The 20,155-nt window shown below is 33.0% G+C and overlaps 1 protein-coding gene and 1 long non-coding RNA gene across 7 annotated transcripts in view; one reads left to right on the top strand and one right to left on the bottom strand.

The window, feature by feature from the left end:
* LOC146997940 (uncharacterized) overlaps window positions 1–20,155 on the top strand; it is a 188,426-nt gene that overhangs the window by 65,446 nt on the left and 102,825 nt on the right. The window contains exon 5 of one of the 5 annotated variants that reach the window (XR_015040151.1): window positions 2,309–2,376. The exons of the other annotated variants lie outside the window; for them this stretch is intronic. The gene's annotated coding sequence lies outside the window, so the exon portion shown is untranslated. Of the gene's footprint in view, window positions 1–2,308; window positions 2,377–20,155 lie in introns of those variants that run through there. 5 annotated transcript variants of the gene reach the window in all.
* Window positions 1–20,155, bottom strand: part of LOC146997941 (uncharacterized) — a 108,997-nt gene that overhangs the window by 55,950 nt on the left and 32,892 nt on the right. The window lies entirely within an intron of this gene.

Raw genomic sequence — 20,155 nt, 5'->3', positions numbered from 1 at the left:
CGCGCATGCGTAAACGTATTATGCATATGCGTAAACGCATGCGCGGAAAATTTGTAGCTTTGAGGTCCGGATTATAGATCATTCCGGATTATGGATGTCCGGATTAAAGACTTTTGACTGCACTTTCTTCAATACATAACCCGAACAAAGAATCGAAATTGGAATTTATCTTTGTCTCGAACACTTTAAACTTATTCTTCAGCACTTCCAAATCACTTCTTTGGATATTTTTGTCGGCAACGTTTTGTTTTAACTTTGTTTTCAATGTATGTTTTTTCGCTGATATCTCCTTTAGTGACCTTTTAATTACCAAAAGTCAATAAACAAATAAAGAGCTTCAGAAAGAGGGATGGTACTTACTTTTTTGTTTCTACAGAACTTCAATCTGAAAGTATCCTATGTAATTCTTCATTTCACAAAACCGAAAGTAATATCACAGTCTCATAAACTTCATTAGCTGTTCCGGCTCTGACCGCCTAAACAATTAATTAAACAACGTTGAACAATTTAATTAATTGTAACAAATTGCCTCGGGCTCTTTTATAAGGATTAGTTTATGTTTTATAAAAATTTAGCAAATTTTTGATTAAGAAACATATTTTTAAGGCAAGCAGTGTAATTAATAAAACATTTGTATTTTAAGTGTGCAAGACAGTCTGTCTGAAATTGTAGCTTTTAAATACTTTTAGTCCAAAGTAGCATTAGCCCAAACATCTAATGATTGTCTGTAAATGAAAAAAATTGCCCGTTTGGACCTAATTTTTATCCTATAAAATCTGAGATTGTTTTCATTATTTATTTGAGGGGTACTGAACCCAACGTTTGCATAACTTTTCAACCACAAGGTTTGTGCTTACATTATTTTCTTATTTTTTATAAAAAGTTTTAGAAAAGTATTTAAAATAAATGGATCTTATATCGAGTTAAAGAAAGTGCTTACAGATTGTATTTTTTAAATAAGCTAATTATCTTTAAGATAAATGCTATTATTTTTTTATGATGACAATAATAGGAAAATAAGGGGAATAAAGTCTCCTGAATATTTCTTTTTGCAGAGTTATTTATATTAAAATAAATTTCATAATCCTTAATTTTATTTGCATGAATTTCACATATTTCATAAAAAAAACAGATGCATATTTGTATCCTATAAAATAATTTGTTAAAATTCTACAGGATATTTGAGTGGGCTTCCCAGACACTGTTATTTCATAAAATAACAAGCAAATATTTATATTGTATACATCAATGCCTTTAAAGATTACGTTATTTCATGTAATTGTAAGATACCTGTTTAAGTATTTATTCCATGCTAAAAGAAATTATTTGTAAATTAGGTGATATTAATTTCTTTAAAAGTAATTCATGGGTTCAGTGCAAATTGCATTTTATTTTATAGAAGAAATTTTGTTTCACAAACTTTTTGCATACACAAAGCTTTCGGTCGAAGGCTTCTTAGTATTTTTCGGTTTCGGCACGAAAATCGCCTACAGGTCGGCAGATAGTGTGGCTGGATACGAGGTTTTTATTTATGAACCTCGCGCTGTAACATCTTTCTCTATTGATTGCTATTTCCCTACTGCCAGTTGCCGCATTCATTCGAAACCATTTCGTATTTATCAAAATCTGACAAGAATATTCTGCGTGTCGTGATTTGGAAAGCCATCTTTCAATACGAAATAATCCGTAGATACACCTAGAAGATTAAAGGTGCCATTTAGTTGTTGAGTTATCGATGAAATGGTTTCATTTCATGGTTCTTGGACTATAGTTTAAGCCTAATTTTCTATCACGAATGAGGCCCACCAGCGGCCGAGCGGTGGAGTCACCGAACGCTGGTAGTCGGTCCGAGGTTCGAATCCCAGGAACGGGCTGGGCGTTTTCGTGGTTTTCCCCATGTGTAACGTGTATACAAGCCAGTTTCCCTTAGAAAGTGCTCCACAAAGGCACAGGCAGATAGCCCTTGAGGCTTTGTCATAATCACACACAATCATGAATGATGCCTTTTCTTTGTCAAAATTTTATTGCAAATTTTTCATCTCTGGCAATTTCTAAATAGATAGATTCGATGCACTTTTAAAAAGTTTAAAAAGTATACCAGTATTTCAGTGGTAAATTAAAATTTAGAGCTATCTAAATTTATGTGCAGTCATAATTCACTTGCATTTAGAAGTATCTAAATTTATGTGATGTCAATTTATGATTTAAATGGATGTGTGTGCCAAGTTTGGTGCTTTTATGCATGTACTGTCACTGTGGTTTATTATGGTCTCGGTAATAAAATTGTACCTATTTTTGTTTATTATAGGAATGCGAAGCGCCCAAGAAGAGGATGTGAGCAAACAAGCCCTGTGGATGTGGAGGCTGAGAGGTAAGATACCAATTTTTTCTCTTGGCTTCTTTTTTTTGTTATTGTTGCTTCTTTGTCTTTGAGTATGGTAGTAAAGTCATGCTGCGATAATGATGTTAATGTCACACTGCGACTTTTGTATAACTTCACAAAGTGACATAAATTTAATTGCTTTAAAGCAGCGGTTCTCAACCTTTTGACTAACACATACCATCTAAACAAAAATTTAAAAACCTTAGTACAACCAGTATGATTATTGTACATTTTATAATACTTATTCAGTTTCTCAATATAAATAGAAAAAATAAATGTTTTGCCATTTGCACAAGCTATTGGCTATCTGTATTAAATAGGCACACATAAAAAATATTAATTAAGAATTGGTTACCATTTTAATTATCAAAATTTAAGTTATATACTTAAATTTAGTGTAAAATTTGGGCCTGTTTAAGAGAGATCAATTTCTTTGTCTGGCCTTATTTCACTTAGCTTTAAGTGTGATCCACTTTTAATTTTATTCTGTATTTATTTTTCAAATAAAACATGGAAGAAAATCCTTGTTCACACAAATAGGTTGTGCGAAAAGGCAATAAAAATTTAGCTTTATTTGAAATGCCTTTAAATTCTTTTTTTCGGTGTAGCCAAAAGTTGTTATTTATGAAATCTTCAGTGGAAGTGCAATCACAGGAATTTTCTAACAATTGTTCTTTTTTTCTTCATAGAATTTTTGAACTTTGTTTCTTTGCCTACCACCTATTTTTTATCTTGTGTACCACCTGTTGAGAATTGCTGCTTTAAAGATCTGTGTGGGTGTCGCACAGTGTTACATTAGTTTAATCAGTATAATGTCGCAATAGCAGTATTTCAGACATCTCCTCCAGTAAAACTGATAACAGCAGAAAAGCGTTTTATTGATCCAGTAAGAAGTTACTCTTCCAGTTATTAAAATCTTACTGGAATCTTTGGAATTTTTTAATTATTGAATATAGTCATCACAATCATATCAGATTTCCTCAGTGATTATTGTTATATCTCATTGTATTGAAATTATATAACAGATGCGTTTATGATTCATTTACATTTTTATGTAAAACTTTGCTCTCATAAATTGCTATAAAACTATATGCTCATAGTTTTTGTGTATCACTTTTGTGTACTTGCGTGTATTGCTATAAAACATATGCTAATAGTTTTTGTGCAAATAAAACTTACATTTCTTCATTCAAATATTTAGTATAGCCAATAACTACAGTGAGCATAGTTATGTGAATGAAATTAAGCATATAAAACAATTTGTTTTCCAATAAATGTAAGAAAGTTTTAAATAGCAAATTTTCTAGTGTATAAGACGCACTTTTTTTCTTTGAAAATAAGTCGGGAAAAAAAGGAGGTGCATCTTGTATGTCGATACTCAGTTTTTGATTGCATTAATTTCTGGAAATTTCCTCTTTTTTTGGAGTTATGTGATTTTTTTCTTGTTTCCTTGCGATGTGTGGGAATATTACAGTTACGGAGAGCTTAGTAAATGTGCATCTGGCATGAAAACTGCAATTTTTGCGAACGACTTTTAAGTGTGGGAAATTTCAACTGTTTGGTGTTTCTTAAGTTTGTTGGCAAATTATGGTTCAAAAACAATGTTGAAATTGCTGTAACAAAGCATGCAAGCTGGATGCAGGCTTCAAATTTTGAGGTTACACCATCAAGAAGAAGGGGAAGGCCTAACATTTGGAAAGTTTGTGAATGGGTCAAAGCATCTTGGGATGCTGTGAAAACAGAGGCAGAGGTTAAATCATGTATGAAGTGTGGCATTATTAATACACTGGATGGTACAGAGGACAATCTGTTGTATGAGGACTCGAATGCTGATTTAGGAGAGGTTTCAAGTGACTTTTCATTTAGCTATGGTGATGAGTGTTTAGGTTTTGATGAAGAAAATTAAAAGCTCTTCCCCAGATGAATTGTGGGTATAAAGTATTACTTTGTATTTATATTTAAAATACTGTAAATTCATTATAATGAAATGTGTATAAAAAAAGGGGGATGTGTCTTATGCGCCTGCAAATACGGTAATAAAGATATAAAAATATCCATTCACTTAAGAGAAACTTAAATTCATTTCCTGCAAAAATTTTAAAAGATCCTTTTAATATATTTAATGCAGCCTTTTCTTAATTAATAAGAAGTTAATATTGTTAATAACATATTTTATTTATATTGGCAATTCTGTCAATGTATACATGTTTTTCGAATGGCCTTTCATCGAATTTTACAAAATATGACTCGTATTCATAATATAAGTTTACAATGTCTCCTTCAGCCTCATGAAATTAAACAAAATATGCATTATTATTATAAAAAATTATAATGCTACTATATGCATTGAGATGAGCAGTGACTGGCAAGAGTTTTAAAGCTATTTATTAAATTTTAAATTACTTTAAAATTGAAAGAAAGCTCCAAATTTTTAAATAGGTACTAAACATTTTGATGATTGTTTGATTTACTATTTTGAAGCTTTATTATTTATCATTTATACTTTTATTATTTTTGAAACTCGGACGCTTCCAAACATATGAATTTATAATACTTACAATTCAGTAAAAACAAATACAAACTTAAAATTTTAGATTCTAAGCTTTCAAGACAGCTTCTGTACACAAAAGTACTCGCTGTTATACACTCATGTCCATAAATTAAGGATAATGCAAAATCAGGCAAAGGAAAAGTTAGAAGCAAAACAAATTTGACTTATTTGTAAAGCTTATTTATTAAACAAAAGGTAAAGAGCAAAAACAGATGCTATATGTTTGATATTATTAAAAAAATTAGCGATTTTTTTTCTCCCTGGAGCAAATTACCAAAAAAAAAAAAAAAAACTTATTTACAAAAAACCAATATTACATGGTTGGTTTGATTGTTAATACATTGTATGTCTCCCAGACGATGCAATACAGTCCGTACAACGCCTAGGCATCTGAGTATCAAATTATCGATCTGATCTTGGGGGATATTACATCACTCAAAAAGCAATGCACTCCGAAGTTCCGGTAGACATGTAGAAGGAGGTTGACGGGCTGCAACTCGTCGGCCAAGCATGTCCCACACGTGTTCTACTGGTTCAAGTCTGGTGAGAATGCTGGCCAGTCTGTACGGGTGATATCCTCCGATTGAAGGCATTCGCTTACGATATTTGCACGGTGAGGACTGGCGTTGTCATCCATAAACAAATTGTGTGCCCATGGCACCCCGAAACAAATGTACATGTTGTTCCAGAATGACGTCCCGATAGATATGGCTTGTCATGATTCCAATTTGAACATGAAGGTCAGTTCTTGAACCCAGAATAATTCCACCCCAAACGAGCACTCCTACACCACCGTAACGGTGTCGTTCAATGATGCTTTCTTGGTGGTAACGAATACCTGGAGCTCTCCATATGAAAGTCCGGCGAGAATCAGACTGCAAGCTAAACCTGGACTCGTCGGAAAACATCACACAAGCCCACTGTTGCGGTGTCCACAGTGCATGCTCTCTACTCCAGGCTAACCGCAGGCGACAGCGAGTTGCAGTAAGTGGAACGCATCTGACAGGTCTACGAACATATAAACCAATCTGCCCTAAGCGTCTGTACACGGTCTGCCTTGAAATTGTCGTACCAGTGGCTGAAGAGAGCTGACGAGGCAGGTCTCAGGCTGTGCTCCACCTGTTTGTTTTGGCAGTAACTGCCAAATACCGGTCCTTATTCGGCGCTGTAACTCTGGGGCGACCTGTGCTGTAACGTCTACTCACATTACCATCATCTCCAGTATCGGAAATTGTGTTTGACATAATCGAAAGTTCCAACTTACTTTTATTAAATTGCTCTAATAGTCTAAAAGAAAATAATAAGCCGTATCCAATTAGAAGATTAAGGAACAACACAATCTGCAACATTAACTGAAATAGATTATTTTAGCTTAGCTTATACCGTCCGTTATACATTAAACGCGCATGCGTAAACGTATTATGCATATGCGTAAACGCATGCGCGGAAAATTTGTAGCTTTGAGGTCCGGATTATAGATCATTCCGGATTATGGATGTCCGGATTAAAGACTTTTGACTGCACTTTCTTCAATACATAACCCGAACAAAGAATCGAAATTGGAATTTATCTTTGTCTCGAACACTTTAAACTTATTCTTCAGCACTTCCAAATCACTTCTTTGGATATTTTTGTCGGCAACGTTTTGTTTTAACTTTGTTTTCAATGTATGTTTTTTCGCTGATATCTCCTTTAGTGACCTTTTAATTACCAAAAGTCAATAAACAAATAAAGAGCTTCAGAAAGAGGGATGGTACTTACTTTTTTGTTTCTACAGAACTTCAATCTGAAAGTATCCTATGTAATTCTTCATTTCACAAAACCGAAAGTAATATCACAGTCTCATAAACTTCATTAGCTGTTCCGGCTCTGACCGCCTAAACAATTAATTAAACAACGTTGAACAATTTAATTAATTGTAACAAATTGCCTCGGGCTCTTTTATAAGGATTAGTTTATGTTTTATAAAAATTTAGCAAATTTTTGATTAAGAAACATATTTTTAAGGCAAGCAGTGTAATTAATAAAACATTTGTATTTTAAGTGTGCAAGACAGTCTGTCTGAAATTGTAGCTTTTAAATACTTTTAGTCCAAAGTAGCATTAGCCCAAACATCTAATGATTGTCTGTAAATGAAAAAAATTGCCCGTTTGGACCTAATTTTTATCCTATAAAATCTGAGATTGTTTTCATTATTTATTTGAGGGGTACTGAACCCAACGTTTGCATAACTTTTCAACCACAAGGTTTGTGCTTACATTATTTTCTTATTTTTTATAAAAAGTTTTAGAAAAGTATTTAAAATAAATGGATCTTATATCGAGTTAAAGAAAGTGCTTACAGATTGTATTTTTTAAATAAGCTAATTATCTTTAAGATAAATGCTATTATTTTTTTATGATGACAATAATAGGAAAATAAGGGGAATAAAGTCTCCTGAATATTTCTTTTTGCAGAGTTATTTATATTAAAATAAATTTCATAATCCTTAATTTTATTTGCATGAATTTCACATATTTCATAAAAAAAACAGATGCATATTTGTATCCTATAAAATAATTTGTTAAAATTCTACAGGATATTTGAGTGGGCTTCCCAGACACTGTTATTTCATAAAATAACAAGCAAATATTTATATTGTATACATCAATGCCTTTAAAGATTACGTTATTTCATGTAATTGTAAGATACCTGTTTAAGTATTTATTCCATGCTAAAAGAAATTATTTGTAAATTAGGTGATATTAATTTCTTTAAAAGTAATTCATGGGTTCAGTGCAAATTGCATTTTATTTTATAGAAGAAATTTTGTTTCACAAACTTTTTGCATACACAAAGCTTTCGGTCGAAGGCTTCTTAGTATTTTTCGGTTTCGGCACGAAAATCGCCTACAGGTCGGCAGATAGTGTGGCTGGATACGAGGTTTTTATTTATGAACCTCGCGCTGTAACATCTTTCTCTATTGATTGCTATTTCCCTACTGCCAGTTGCCGCATTCATTCGAAACCATTTCGTATTTATCAAAATCTGACAAGAATATTCTGCGTGTCGTGATTTGGAAAGCCATCTTTCAATACGAAATAATCCGTAGATACACCTAGAAGATTAAAGGTGCCATTTAGTTGTTGAGTTATCGATGAAATGGTTTCATTTCATGGTTCTTGGACTATAGTTTAAGCCTAATTTTCTATCACGAATGAGGCCCACCAGCGGCCGAGCGGTGGAGTCACCGAACGCTGGTAGTCGGTCCGAGGTTCGAATCCCAGGAACGGGCTGGGCGTTTTCGTGGTTTTCCCCATGTGTAACGTGTATACAAGCCAGTTTCCCTTAGAAAGTGCTCCACAAAGGCACAGGCAGATAGCCCTTGAGGCTTTGTCATAATCACACACAATCATGAATGATGCCTTTTCTTTGTCAAAATTTTATTGCAAATTTTTCATCTCTGGCAATTTCTAAATAGATAGATTCGATGCACTTTTAAAAAGTTTAAAAAGTATACCAGTATTTCAGTGGTAAATTAAAATTTAGAGCTATCTAAATTTATGTGCAGTCATAATTCACTTGCATTTAGAAGTATCTAAATTTATGTGATGTCAATTTATGATTTAAATGGATGTGTGTGCCAAGTTTGGTGCTTTTATGCATGTACTGTCACTGTGGTTTATTATGGTCTCGGTAATAAAATTGTACCTATTTTTGTTTATTATAGGAATGCGAAGCGCCCAAGAAGAGGATGTGAGCAAACAAGCCCTGTGGATGTGGAGGCTGAGAGGTAAGATACCAATTTTTTCTCTTGGCTTCTTTTTTTTGTTATTGTTGCTTCTTTGTCTTTGAGTATGGTAGTAAAGTCATGCTGCGATAATGATGTTAATGTCACACTGCGACTTTTGTATAACTTCACAAAGTGACATAAATTTAATTGCTTTAAAGCAGCGGTTCTCAACCTTTTGACTAACACATACCATCTAAACAAAAATTTAAAAACCTTAGTACAACCAGTATGATTATTGTACATTTTATAATACTTATTCAGTTTCTCAATATAAATAGAAAAAATAAATGTTTTGCCATTTGCACAAGCTATTGGCTATCTGTATTAAATAGGCACACATAAAAAATATTAATTAAGAATTGGTTACCATTTTAATTATCAAAATTTAAGTTATATACTTAAATTTAGTGTAAAATTTGGGCCTGTTTAAGAGAGATCAATTTCTTTGTCTGGCCTTATTTCACTTAGCTTTAAGTGTGATCCACTTTTAATTTTATTCTGTATTTATTTTTCAAATAAAACATGGAAGAAAATCCTTGTTCACACAAATAGGTTGTGCGAAAAGGCAATAAAAATTTAGCTTTATTTGAAATGCCTTTAAATTCTTTTTTTCGGTGTAGCCAAAAGTTGTTATTTATGAAATCTTCAGTGGAAGTGCAATCACAGGAATTTTCTAACAATTGTTCTTTTTTTCTTCATAGAATTTTTGAACTTTGTTTCTTTGCCTACCACCTATTTTTTATCTTGTGTACCACCTGTTGAGAATTGCTGCTTTAAAGATCTGTGTGGGTGTCGCACAGTGTTACATTAGTTTAATCAGTATAATGTCGCAATAGCAGTATTTCAGACATCTCCTCCAGTAAAACTGATAACAGCAGAAAAGCGTTTTATTGATCCAGTAAGAAGTTACTCTTCCAGTTATTAAAATCTTACTGGAATCTTTGGAATTTTTTAATTATTGAATATAGTCATCACAATCATATCAGATTTCCTCAGTGATTATTGTTATATCTCATTGTATTGAAATTATATAACAGATGCGTTTATGATTCATTTACATTTTTATGTAAAACTTTGCTCTCATAAATTGCTATAAAACTATATGCTCATAGTTTTTGTGTATCACTTTTGTGTACTTGCGTGTATTGCTATAAAACATATGCTAATAGTTTTTGTGCAAATAAAACTTACATTTCTTCATTCAAATATTTAGTATAGCCAATAACTACAGTGAGCATAGTTATGTGAATGAAATTAAGCATATAAAACAATTTGTTTTCCAATAAATGTAAGAAAGTTTTAAATAGCAAATTTTCTAGTGTATAAGACGCACTTTTTTTCTTTGAAAATAAGTCGGGAAAAAAAGGAGGTGCATCTTGTATGTCGATACTCAGTTTTTGATTGCATTAATTTCTGGAAATTTCCTCTTTTTTTGGAGTTATGTGATTTTTTTCTTGTTTCCTTGCGATGTGTGGGAATATTACAGTTACGGAGAGCTTAGTAAATGTGCATCTGGCATGAAAACTGCAATTTTTGCGAACGACTTTTAAGTGTGGGAAATTTCAACTGTTTGGTGTTTCTTAAGTTTGTTGGCAAATTATGGTTCAAAAACAATGTTGAAATTGCTGTAACAAAGCATGCAAGCTGGATGCAGGCTTCAAATTTTGAGGTTACACCATCAAGAAGAAGGGGAAGGCCTAACATTTGGAAAGTTTGTGAATGGGTCAAAGCATCTTGGGATGCTGTGAAAACAGAGGCAGAGGTTAAATCATGTATGAAGTGTGGCATTATTAATACACTGGATGGTACAGAGGACAATCTGTTGTATGAGGACTCGAATGCTGATTTAGGAGAGGTTTCAAGTGACTTTTCATTTAGCTATGGTGATGAGTGTTTAGGTTTTGATGAAGAAAATTAAAAGCTCTTCCCCAGATGAATTGTGGGTATAAAGTATTACTTTGTATTTATATTTAAAATACTGTAAATTCATTATAATGAAATGTGTATAAAAAAAGGGGGATGTGTCTTATGCGCCTGCAAATACGGTAATAAAGATATAAAAATATCCATTCACTTAAGAGAAACTTAAATTCATTTCCTGCAAAAATTTTAAAAGATCCTTTTAATATATTTAATGCAGCCTTTTCTTAATTAATAAGAAGTTAATATTGTTAATAACATATTTTATTTATATCGGCAATTCTGTCAATGTATACATGTTTTTCGAATGGCCTTTCATCGAATTTTACAAAATATGACTCGTATTCATAATATAAGTTTACAATGTCTCCTTCAGCCTCATGAAATTAAACAAAATATGCATTATTATTATAAAAAATTATAATGCTATTATATGCATTGAGATGAGCAGTGACTGGCAAGAGTTTTAAAGCTATTTATTAAATTTTAAATTACTTTAAAATTGAAAGAAAGCTCCAAATTTTTAAATAGGTACTAAACATTTTGATGATTGTTTGATTTACTATTTTGAAGCTTTATTATTTATCATTTATACTTTTATTATTTTTGAAACTCGGACGCTTCCAAACATATGAATTTATAATACTTACAATTCAGTAAAAACAAATACAATCTTAAAATTTTACATTCTAAGCTTTCAAGACAGCTTCTGTACACAAAAGTACTCGCTGTTATACACTCATGTCCATAAATTAAGGATAATGCAAAATCAGGCAAAGGAAAAGTTAGAAGCAAAACAAATTTGACTTATTTGTAAAGCTTATTTATTAAACAAAAGGTAAAGAGCAAAAACAGATGCTATATGTTTGATATTATTAAAAAAATTAGCGATTTTTTTTCTCCCTGGAGCAAATTACCAAAAAAAAAAAAAAAACTTATTTACAAAAAACCAATATTACATGGTTGGTTTGATTGTTAATACATTGTATGTCTCCCAGACGATGCAATACAGTCCGTACAACACCTAGGCATCTGAGTATCAAATTATCGATCTGATCTTGGGGGATATTACATCACTCAAAAAGCAATGCACTCCGAAGTTCCGCTAGACATGTAGAAGGAGGTTGACGGGCTGCAACTCGTCGGCCAAGCATGTCCTACACGTGTTCTACTGGTTCAAGTCTGGTGAGAATGCTGGCCAGTCTGTACGGGTGATATCCTCCGATTGAAGGCATTCGCTTACGATATTTGCACGGTGAGGACTGGCGTTGTCATCCATAAACAAATTGTGTGCCCATGGCACCCCGAAACAAATGTACATGTTGTTCCAGAATGACGTCCTGATAGATATGGCTTGTCATGATTCCAATTTGAACATGAAGGTCAGTTCTGGAACCCAGAATAATTCCACCCCAAACGAGCACTCCTACACCACCGTAACGGTGTCGTTCAATGATGCTTTCTTGGTGGTAACGAATACCTGGAGCTCTCCATATGAAAGTCCGGCGAGAATCAGACTGCAAGCTAAACCTGGACTCGTCGGAAAACATCACACAAGCCCACTGTTGCGGTGTCCACAGTGCATGCTCTCTACTCCAGGCTAACCGCAGGCGACAGCGAGTTGCAGTAAGTGGAACGCATCTGACAGGTCTACGAACATATAAACCAATCTGCCCTAAGCGTCTGTACACGGTCTGCCTTGAAATTGTCGTACCAGTGGCTGAAGAGAGCTGACGAGGCAGGTCTCAGGCTGTGCTCCACCTGTTTGTTTTGGCAGTAACTGCCAAATACCGGTCCTTATTCGGCGCTGTAACTCTGGGGCGACCTGTGCTGTAACGTCTACTCACATTACCATCATCTCCAGTATCGGAAATTGTGTTTGACATAATCGAAAGTTCCAACTTACTTTTATTAAATTGCTCTAATAGTCTAAAAGAAAATAATAGGCCGTATCCAATTAGAAGATTAAGGAACAACACAATCTGCAACATTAACTGAAATAGATTATTTTAGCTTAGCTTATACCGTCCGTTATACATTAAACGCGCATGCGTAAACGTATTATGCATATGCGTAAACGCATGCGCGGAAAATTTGTAGCTTTGAGGTCCGGATTATAGATCATTCCGGATTATGGATGTCCGGATTAAAGACTTTTGACTGCACTTTCTTCAATACATAACCCGAACAAAGAATCGAAATTGGAATTTATCTTTGTCTCGAACACTTTAAACTTATTCTTCAGCACTTCCAAATCACTTCTTTGGATATTTTTGTCGGCAACGTTTTGTTTTAACTTTGTTTTCAATGTATGTTTTTTCGCTGATATCTCCTTTAGTGACCTTTTAATTACCAAAAGTCAATAAACAAATAAAGAGCTTCAGAAAGAGGGATGGTACTTACTTTTTTGTTTCTACAGAACTTCAATCTGAAAGTATCCTATGTAATTCTTCATTTCACAAAACCGAAAGTAATATCACAGTCTCATAAACTTCATTAGCTGTTCCGGCTCTGACCGCCTAAACAATTAATTAAACAACGTTGAACAATTTAATTAATTGTAACAAATTGCCTCGGGCTCTTTTATAAGGATTAGTTTATGTTTTATAAAAATTTAGCAAATTTTTGATTAAGAAACATATTTTTAAGGCAAGCAGTGTAATTAATAAAACATTTGTATTTTAAGTGTGCAAGACAGTCTGTCTGAAATTGTAGCTTTTAAATACTTTTAGTCCAAAGTAGCATTAGCCCAAACATCTAATGATTGTCTGTAAATGAAAAAAATTGCCCGTTTGGACCTAATTTTTATCCTATAAAATCTGAGATTGTTTTCATTATTTATTTGAGGGGTACTGAACCCAACGTTTGCATAACTTTTCAACCACAAGGTTTGTGCTTACATTATTTTCTTATTTTTTATAAAAAGTTTTAGAAAAGTATTTAAAATAAATGGATCTTATATCGAGTTAAAGAAAGTGCTTACAGATTGTATTTTTTAAATAAGCTAATTATCTTTAAGATAAATGCTATTATTTTTTTATGATGACAATAATAGGAAAATAAGGGGAATAAAGTCTCCTGAATATTTCTTTTTGCAGAGTTATTTATATTAAAATAAATTTCATAATCCTTAATTTTATTTGCATGAATTTCACATATTTCATAAAAAAAACAGATGCATATTTGTATCCTATAAAATAATTTGTTAAAATTCTACAGGATATTTGAGTGGGCTTCCCAGACACTGTTATTTCATAAAATAACAAGCAAATATTTATATTGTATACATCAATGCCTTTAAAGATTACGTTATTTCATGTAATTGTAAGATACCTGTTTAAGTATTTATTCCATGCTAAAAGAAATTATTTGTAAATTAGGTGATATTAATTTCTTTAAAAGTAATTCATGGGTTCAGTGCAAATTGCATTTTATTTTATAGAAGAAATTTTGTTTCACAAACTTTTTGCATACACAAAGCTTTCGGTCGAAGGCTTCTTAGTATTTTTCGGTTTCGGCACGAAAATCGCCTACAGGTCGGCAGATAGTGTGGCTGGATACGAGGTTTTTATTTATGAACCTCGCGCTGTAACATCTTTCTCTATTGATTGCTATTTCCCTACTGCCAGTTGCCGCATTCATTCGAAACCATTTCGTATTTATCAAAATCTGACAAGAATATTCTGCGTGTCGTGATTTGGAAAGCCATCTTTCAATACGAAATAATCCGTAGATACACCTAGAAGATTAAAGGTGCCATTTAGTTGTTGAGTTATCGATGAAATGGTTTCATTTCATGGTTCTTGGACTATAGTTTAAGCCTAATTTTCTATCACGAATGAGGCCCACCAGCGGCCGAGCGGTGGAGTCACCGAACGCTGGTAGTCGGTCCGAGGTTCGAATCCCAGGAACGGGCTGGGCGTTTTCGTGGTTTTCCCCATGTGTAACGTGTATACAAGCCAGTTTCCCTTAGAAAGTGCTCCACAAAGGCACAGGCAGATAGCCCTTGAGGCTTTGTCATAATCACACACAATCATGAATGATGCCTTTTCTTTGTCAAAATTTTATTGCAAATTTTTCATCTCTGGCAATTTCTAAATAGATAGATTCGATGCACTTTTAAAAAGTTTAAAAAGTATACCAGTATTTCAGTGGTAAATTAAAATTTAGAGCTATCTAAATTTATGTGCAGTCATAATTCACTTGCATTTAGAAGTATCTAAATTTATGTGATGTCAATTTATGATTTAAATGGATGTGTGTGCCAAGTTTGGTGCTTTTATGCATGTACTGTCACTGTGGTTTATTATGGTCTCGGTAATAAAATTGTACCTATTTTTGTTTATTATAGGAATGCGAAGCGCCCAAGAAGAGGATGTGAGCAAACAAGCCCTGTGGATGTGGAGGCTGAGAGGTAAGATACCAATTTTTTCTCTTGGCTTCTTTTTTTTGTTATTGTTGCTTCTTTGTCTTTGAGTATGGTAGTAAAGTCATGCTGCGATAATGATGTTAATGTCACACTGCGACTTTTGTATAACTTCACAAAGTGACATAAATTTAATTGCTTTAAAGCAGCGGTTCTCAACCTTTTGACTAACACATACCATCTAAACAAAAATTTAAAAACCTTAGTACAACCAGTATGATTATTGTACATTTTATAATACTTATTCAGTTTCTCAATATAAATAGAAAAAATAAATGTTTTGCCATTTGCACAAGCTATTGGCTATCTGTATTAAATAGGCACACATAAAAAATATTAATTAAGAATTGGTTACCATTTTAATTATCAAAATTTAAGTTATATACTTAAATTTAGTGTAAAATTTGGGCCTGTTTAAGAGAGATCAATTTCTTTGTCTGGCCTTATTTCACTTAGCTTTAAGTGTGATCCACTTTTAATTTTATTCTGTATTTATTTTTCAAATAAAACATGGAAGAAAATCCTTGTTCACACAAATAGGTTGTGCGAAAAGGCAATAAAAATTTAGCTTTATTTGAAATGCCTTTAAATTCTTTTTTTCGGTGTAGCCAAAAGTTGTTATTTATGAAATCTTCAGTGGAAGTGCAATCACAGGAATTTTCTAACAATTGTTCTTTTTTTCTTCATAGAATTTTTGAACTTTGTTTCTTTGCCTACCACCTATTTTTTATCTTGTGTACCACCTGTTGAGAATTGCTGCTTTAAAGATCTGTGTGGGTGTCGCACAGTGTTACATTAGTTTAATCAGTATAATGTCGCAATAGCAGTATTTCAGACATCTCCTCCAGTAAAACTGATAACAGCAGAAAAGCGTTTTATTGATCCAGTAAGAAGTTACTCTTCCAGTTATTAAAATCTTACTGGAATCTTTGGAATTTTTTAATTATTGAATATAGTCATCACAATCATATCAGATTTCCTCAGTGATTATTGTTATATCTCATTGTATTGAAATTATATAACAGATGCGTTTATGATTCATTTACATTTTTATGTAAAACTTTGCTCTCATAAATTGCTATAAAACTATATGCTCATAGTTTTTGTGTATCACTTTTGTGTACTTGCGTGTATTGCTATAAAACATATGCTAATAGTTTTTGTGCAAATAAAACTTACATTTCTTCATTCAAATATTTAGTATAGCCAATAACTACAGTGAGCATAGTTATGTGAATGAAATTAAGCATATAAAACAATTTGTTTTCCAATAAATGTAAGAAAGTTTTAAATAGCAAATTTTCTAGTGTATAAGACGCACTTTTTTTCTTTGAAAATAAGTCGGGAAAAAAAGGAGGTGCATCTTGTATGTCGATACTCAGTTTTTGATTGCATTAATTTCTGGAAATTTCCTCTTTTTTTGGAGTTATGTGATTTTTTTCTTGTTTCCTTGCGATGTGTGGGAATATTACAGTTACGGAGAGCTTAGTAAATGTGCATCTGGCATGAAAACTGCAATTTTTGCGAACGACTTTTAAGTGTGGGAAATTTCAACTGTTTGGTGTTTCTTAAGTTTGTTGGCAAATTATGGTTCAAAAACAATGTTGAAATTGCTGTAACAAAGCATGCAAGCTGGATGCAGGCTTCAAATTTTGAGGTTACACCATCAAGAAGAAGGGGAAGGCCTAACATTTGGAAAGTTTGTGAATGGGTCAAAGCATCTTGGGATGCTGTGAAAACAGAGGCAGAGGTTAAATCATGTATGAAGTGTGGCATTATTAATACACTGGATGGTACAGAGGACAATCTGTTGTATGAGGACTCGAATGCTGATTTAGGAGAGGTTTCAAGTGACTTTTCATTTAGCTATGGTGATGAGTGTTTAGGTTTTGATGAAGAAAATTAAAAGCTCTTCCCCAGATGAATTGTGGGTATAAAGTATTACTTTGTATTTATATTTAAAATACTGTAAATTCATTATAATGAAATGTGTATAAAAAAAGGGGGATGTGTCTTATGCGCCTGCAAATACGGTAATAAAGATATAAAAATATCCATTCACTTAAGAGAAACTTAAATTCATTTCCTGCAAAAATTTTAAAAGATCCTTTTAATATATTTAATGCAGCCTTTTCTTAATTAATAAGAAGTTAATATTGTTAATAACATATTTTATTTATATCGGCAATTCTGTCAATGTATACATGTTTTTCGAATGGCCTTTCATCGAATTTTACAAAATATGACTCGTATTCATAATATAAGTTTACAATGTCTCCTTCAGCCTCATGAAATTAAACAAAATATGCATTATTATTATAAAAAATTATAATGCTACTATATGCATTGAGATGAGCAGTGACTGGCAAGAGTTTTAAAGCTATTTATTAAATTTTAAATTACTTTAAAATTGAAAGAAAGCTCCAAATTTTTAAATAGGTACTAAACATTTTGATGATTGTTTGATTTACTATTTTGAAGCTTTATTATTTATCATTTATACTTTTATTATTTTTGAAACTCGGACGCTTCCAAACATATGAATTTATAATACTTACAATTCAGTAAAAACAAATACAAACTTAAAATTTTAGATTCTAAGCTTTCAAGACAGCTTCTGTACACAAAAGTACTCGCTGTTATACACTCATGTCCATAAATTAAGGATAATGCAAAATCAGGCAAAGGAAAAGTTAGAAGCAAAACAAATTTGACTTATTTGTAAAGCTTATTTATTAAACAAAAGGTAAAGAGCAAAAACAGATGCTATATGTTTGATATTATTAAAAAAATTAGCGATTTTTTTTCTCCCTGGAGCAAATTACCAAAAAAAAAAAAAAAAACTTATTTACAAAAAACCAATATTACATGGTTGGTTTGATTGTTAATACATTGTATGTCTCCCAGACGATGCAATACAGTCCGTACAACGCCTAGGCATCTGAGTATCAAATTATCGATCTGATCTTGGGGGATATTACATCACTCAAAAAGCAATGCACTCCGAAGTTCCGGTAGACATGTAGAAGGAGGTTGACGGGCTGCAACTCGTCGGCCAAGCATGTCCCACACGTGTTCTACTGGTTCAAGTCTGGTGAGAATGCTGGCCAGTCTGTACGGGTGATATCCTCCGATTGAAGGCATTCGCTTACGATATTTGCACGGTGAGGACTGGCGTTGTCATCCATAAACAAATTGTGTGCCCATGGCACCCCGAAACAAATGTACATGTTGTTCCAGAATGACGTCCCGATAGATATGGCTTGTCATGATTCCAATTTGAACATGAAGGTCAGTTCTTGAACCCAGAATAATTCCACCCCAAACGAGCACTCCTACACCACCGTAACGGTGTCGTTCAATGATGCTTTCTTGGTGGTAACGAATACCTGGAGCTCTCCATATGAAAGTCCGGCGAGAATCAGACTGCAAGCTAAACCTGGACTCGTCGGAAAACATCACACAAGCCCACTGTTGCGGTGTCCACAGTGCATGCTCTCTACTCCAGGCTAACCGCAGGCGACAGCGAGTTGCAGTAAGTGGAACGCATCTGACAGGTCTACGAACATATAAACCAATCTGCCCTAAGCGTCTGTACACGGTCTGCCTTGAAATTGTCGTACCAGTGGCTGAAGAGAGCTGACGAGGCAGGTCTCAGGCTGTGCTCCACCTGTTTGTTTTGGCAGTAACTGCCAAATACCGGTCCTTATTCGGCGCTGTAACTCTGGGGCGACCTGTGCTGTAACGTCTACTCACATTACCATCATCTCCAGTATCGGAAATTGTGTTTGACATAATCGAAAGTTCCAACTTACTTTTATTAAATTGCTCTAATAGTCTAAAAGAAAATAATAAGCCGTATCCAATTAGAAGATTAAGGAACAACACAATCTGCAACATTAACTGAAATAGATTATTTTAGCTTAGCTTATACCGTCCGTTATACATTAAACGCGCATGCGTAAACGTATTATGCATATGCGTAAACGCATGCGCGGAAAATTTGTAGCTTTGAGGTCCGGATTATAGATCATTCCGGATTATGGATGTCCGGATTAAAGACTTTTGACTGCACTTTCTTCAATACATAACCCGAACAAAGAATCGAAATTGGAATTTATCTTTGTCTCGAACACTTTAAACTTATTCTTCAGCACTTCCAAATCACTTCTTTGGATATTTTTGTCGGCAACGTTTTGTTTTAACTTTGTTTTCAATGTATGTTTTTTCGCTGATATCTCCTTTAGTGACCTTTTAATTACCAAAAGTCAATAAACAAATAAAGAGCTTCAGAAAGAGGGATGGTACTTACTTTTTTGTTTCTACAGAACTTCAATCTGAAAGTATCCTATGTAATTCTTCATTTCACAAAACCGAAAGTAATATCACAGTCTCATAAACTTCATTAGCTGTTCCGGCTCTGACCGCCTAAACAATTAATTAAACAACGTTGAACAATTTAATTAATTGTAACAAATTGCCTCGGGCTCTTTTATAAGGATTAGTTTATGTTTTATAAAAATTTAGCAAATTTTTGATTAAGAAACATATTTTTAAGGCAAGCAGTGTAATTAATAAAACATTTGTATTTTAAGTGTGCAAGACAGTCTGTCTGAAATTGTAGCTTTTAAATACTTTTAGTCCAAAGTAGCATTAGCCCAAACATCTAATGATTGTCTGTAAATGAAAAAAATTGCCCGTTTGGACCTAATTTTTATCCTATAAAATCTGAGATTGTTTTCATTATTTATTTGAGGGGTACTGAACCCAACGTTTGCATAACTTTTCAACCACAAGGTTTGTGCTTACATTATTTTCTTATTTTTTATAAAAAGTTTTAGAAAAGTATTTAAAATAAATGGATCTTATATCGAGTTAAAGAAAGTGCTTACAGATTGTATTTTTTAAATAAGCTAATTATCTTTAAGATAAATGCTATTATTTTTTTATGATGACAATAATAGGAAAATAAGGGGAATAAAGTCTCCTGAATATTTCTTTTTGCAGAGTTATTTATATTAAAATAAATTTCATAATCCTTAATTTTATTTGCATGAATTTCACATATTTCATAAAAAAAACAGATGCATATTTGTATCCTAT

Source organism: Stegodyphus dumicola, chromosome 3 (assembly GCF_044657685.1).
Source record: "Stegodyphus dumicola isolate Sdum_Otavi_A_Nest chromosome 3, ASM4465768v1".
Lineage (NCBI taxonomy): Eukaryota > Metazoa > Arthropoda > Arachnida > Araneae > Eresidae > Stegodyphus > Stegodyphus dumicola.
This window is presented reverse-complemented; position numbering and strand designations above follow the sequence as displayed.